The sequence below is a fragment of the Mesocricetus auratus genome, unplaced genomic scaffold (genome assembly GCF_017639785.1).
Source record: "Mesocricetus auratus isolate SY011 unplaced genomic scaffold, BCM_Maur_2.0 Super-Scaffold_6730, whole genome shotgun sequence".
NCBI lineage: Eukaryota > Metazoa > Chordata > Mammalia > Rodentia > Cricetidae > Mesocricetus > Mesocricetus auratus.
Genome location: NW_024429184.1, coordinates 100,745,509 through 100,749,514, shown reverse-complemented (window position 1 = coordinate 100,749,514; position 4,006 = coordinate 100,745,509). Strand labels below are relative to the sequence as shown.

General features: G+C 40.3%; 1 pseudogene; it reads right to left on the bottom strand.

The window, feature by feature from the left end:
- Nucleotides 1–3,018: 3,018 nt before the first annotated feature.
- Nucleotides 3,019–3,296, bottom strand: LOC101823892 (annotated as a pseudogene).
- Nucleotides 3,297–4,006: the final 710 nt, after the last annotated feature.

The following is a 4,006-nucleotide window of genomic DNA, read 5'->3' as shown; positions in this document are numbered from 1 at the left end:
GTTTTTTGGAACTGAAGGGCAACAGGATCAGGCTGGACAGAAACCTCTGTCTACACCCCAGTTTGGTTCCTGTAACTCCAACTCCAGGGAATCCAACATCCTCTTCTAAATGCTTTGGACACCCTATTCACATGCATATGCTGTCTCTCATTTCTCTCTGTCTCTCTCTTTCTCTCTCTGTCTCTCTCACACACACAATTTAAAAATTATGTCATTGTGGTAGTCACATCTTTAATCCCAACACTCAGAAGTCAGAGTCAGGAGGATCTCTGTGATTTTGAGGCCAGCCTGGTCTTCATAGAAAGTTCCATGCCAGTCAGGCCTTCATAGTGAGCTCCTGTCTCAAATGAAATAGCAAACATTTTTCTTCTTTCTTTATTTTATTTTTTGATGAGAGACATATAATCCATTCTTGTTTACTGTGATAACAAGTATGTTTGGTCATGTACTTTCCATGGCGTTTTGTTACATTTGGAGCTTCTGCTTTGCTTGTTTCCTTTTCAACCATCTCTGCATTTATCATCTTCACCCCACCTGGCCCTTTGCCCAAGTTATTTGCCTCGCTGAATATATTCCAATTATGTATCAGTTACATCCTTATTTTGTTTTGTTTATTATCATCATCATCATCATATTTATTTATTTGCTTGTTTGTTTTCCGAGACAGGTATTCTCACAGAACTCCACTTGCCTCTGCCTCCTGAGTGCTGGGATTAAAGGCATGCACCACCAAATCTGACTATGTCATTGATTATTAATTTTTATTATTGTTACTTTGGCTTTCTCGAGACAGAGTTTCTCTGTGTAACCCTGGCTATCCTGGAACTTGCTTTATAGATCAGGCTGACTTCTAATTCAGAGAGCTACCTGCCTCCGACTCTCGAGTGCTGGGATTAAAGGGGAATAGTACCATGCCTAGCTATTATTATTTTTAAATTTAAATATTGAGAATTTCATACATGAGTACTGTATTTTCATCATTTGTACTTCTACCTCCCCCTTGTGCTCTCCATCTCTCACAAATTCATGACCCCTTCTTTTTTAACATATATATTAGCAAAAGAAGATTTTTTATATATATAAGAAGTCAATATAATATAAAATATTTGAGTTTATTTAGTATTACTCATATGTATATGTGTCTAGGGCTGACCACTTGGTATTGGATAATCTATCAAGGGGCTCATGCCTGGAGAAGACTATTACTTCTTCTCTCAACAACTGTCAATTGCCCTTTCCCATTAACCTCAGACTGGGGCCCCCATGAGATCTCCTTCATCCACTGTGGCTTTTCCACTGATGTTATTATTGTTTGAGTCTTGTCTAAATACATCCATATTTTTGAGATTTCATGAATGCAGCTTCTCTGTTATGTTTAGAAGACATAATCTATCAGCAGTTCTCTTGGTCCTTTGGCTTTTACAATCTCTCTGTCCCCTTTGCTGTGATTTTCCTTGAGACTTTGGTGAATAGGTTGTGTTGTGGATGCATCAATTGCCGTTGAATACTACTCCACTATCAGTTGTTCTTGGCATCTTGATCAGTTATGGTTTTCTGTTATTACTCTATTGCAAAGAGAAGCATCTTTGCCAAAGAGTGAGTGCTATACTCATCTGTAGATAGAAGGATAAGTATTTAGAATGAAGTTGGGCATTACACTGATTAGGGAGAGTAACAATAGTCGGTATTTCTCTAGAGTCCATGACCTCTCCAGCCACAGTTATTGGTTTTGTTTACTATACCAGGCACATATTCTCTTGTACTGAGTGGATCTTAAGTCCAATTATATAGCTGTTGGTTACTGCCAAGATATAAATGCCACTATTGTCCCCCTGACTATATCTTGATTCAAGGCTTTAACTCCTGAGTAGGACTATTGATTGCTTATCTCCCTTGGCAGTGATTTTCTATTTCTTTTGGAATAGACATTTTTCAAGTGTGTATTTATTGTGACATAATTTTGGGTATAATTTACCATCGCAATTTGATCTTTCCTCCATTGTTTTTTAAAAGAGATTTATTTATTTATTTTTAATTTCATGTTTTCAAGTATTTAGTCTACACATATGGAAGTGCACCATGTGGGTACCTGGTACTTGAAGAGACCAGAAGAGGATATCAGAGGCACTGGAAGCAGAGTTACAGATAGCCCTCAACTACCATATGGATGCTGGGAACTGAACCTGGTTCCTCTGCCACAACACCTACTGCTCTTTTTTTTTCCCAAGCCAAAACCGATCCAGCTTTATTAAAGATATTTTCCATAAACAATCATGGTATTTTCAGTCAGGACATGGACAGACAATCATTAACAGTTTACAAGAACTTCCAAACTCACTTCTTGTATGGAATACCAAAATCAGAAAGCCACTATAAAACTCGGTCTTCATTCAATGTTTTGAAAAGGGGAAGAGCTTAGAGTGAGGGTTGACATTTCACATTAAGGATGTTGTTTAACAACTTTTCACAAGCCGACCCTGACTTTCAGGAAACAAAATGAAAATGGCAGAAATATCAATCTGAAGATCCACAATCTTGTATATAAAAGGAACGCTGCTCTTTTGAGGTTATTATTTTCACCGCAAAGTCCAGATTGCCCAATAGACCAGCAAAACCAATTTTAGGGGGTCAGATTCCAACAGGTCTCTGGTTTTAAGGGAGTTAAGTCTATGTTGATGGTACAGGGGGAAGAAGTTATAAAAATGAATTTAGAGTTTTCCCACACAAGGTATTCTGTGCCATGGTGGCCACATATGTCAACACCAGGACATCTCTCCTAGGCCTAGAGGAGACTTTCTAAATTGTCAGGGAAAGATGTTTTCTATCACTATTATCAATCCAGCTTAGGAGACATTTTGTTAGTGACACATGTTCCTTTCTCCCCAAAACAATGAAGTGTTCTGTGTGCTAACAACATAGCTTAAAAAAAAGTAAAACACAATTCTGCATTTTTATAAAACTTGATAAAAATAGTATTTCAAACTGTACAGTCACCAGAAGTACACAGATGCACACACTTTCACTTGGCGTCTCCAGCACCTTCAGCTTTTTGTGCCTGGTCTGTTTTGGCGTCTTCATTTTCTGCAGGATTATTTGCATCCTTGCCAGCATCTGCTTTCCCCTTCTTCCCCTTGGGTACCTTCTCTCCCTTCTTTGCAGGGGCCTTTTTAGGCTTGGGCTCTGGCTTTGGAGGAACAGGTTTAGCAGACAACCTTGCAGATCTTCTCTGTGGTTCGTCCGTCCTTCACCTTGGCTTTATCTCCTTTAGTATCCCCTTCAGCCTTTCTTTTGGGCATCCCAGCGCTGAACGCTGGGATGCAGCGGTGCACAGGATTGGTCCGTCCGGGGGTCGTTCTCGCTGCTTCTTCCCACTGCTCCCCTACTACTCTTAAAACCTGAGCCATCTCTGCACTCCTGTCTTCTATTCTTCTGCTCCAGCCCCCAACCATAGGAAGTATCTCAGTAAAGGATGACTACATGTGTTGAGTGATCTAGTTCATCCTGACACCTTTGCTCTTGCTTTGGTCCAGATTCTCATCACTTCCTCTCCTGCTCACCTGTGTCTTAGTCATGACACAGCAGGAGGTATCCTCTTGAACAGAAATCATAGCTGGTGTGCTTTTTCTGTGACTCCTCTAACTAGCATCTCATCTCACTCCAGATGAAACATAAAGTTCTACCCGCGGGATCTGGCGTCTCATGCTTGTAATCCCAGCACTTGAGAGGCAGACATGGGAAAATGAGAAGTTCAATGACAGTATCAATACCACAGTAAGATGAAAATCATCCAGGTCTGCACAAGAACCTGACCTGAGAAGAAAGAAAAGAAAAGCAACAAAAGACAAGACTACCCGAGGTCCTTATGACATTCCATAAACTGTATGATGGATTCAATTCAGCTTCGTACAAACACCCTCACTGACCGTGTTATGGAGCAGTCTCCTACTGTAGTCTCTCCTTGCCACCTTCTTGCCTTGGAGTTTTCTTTACAGCACCCACCTCCACC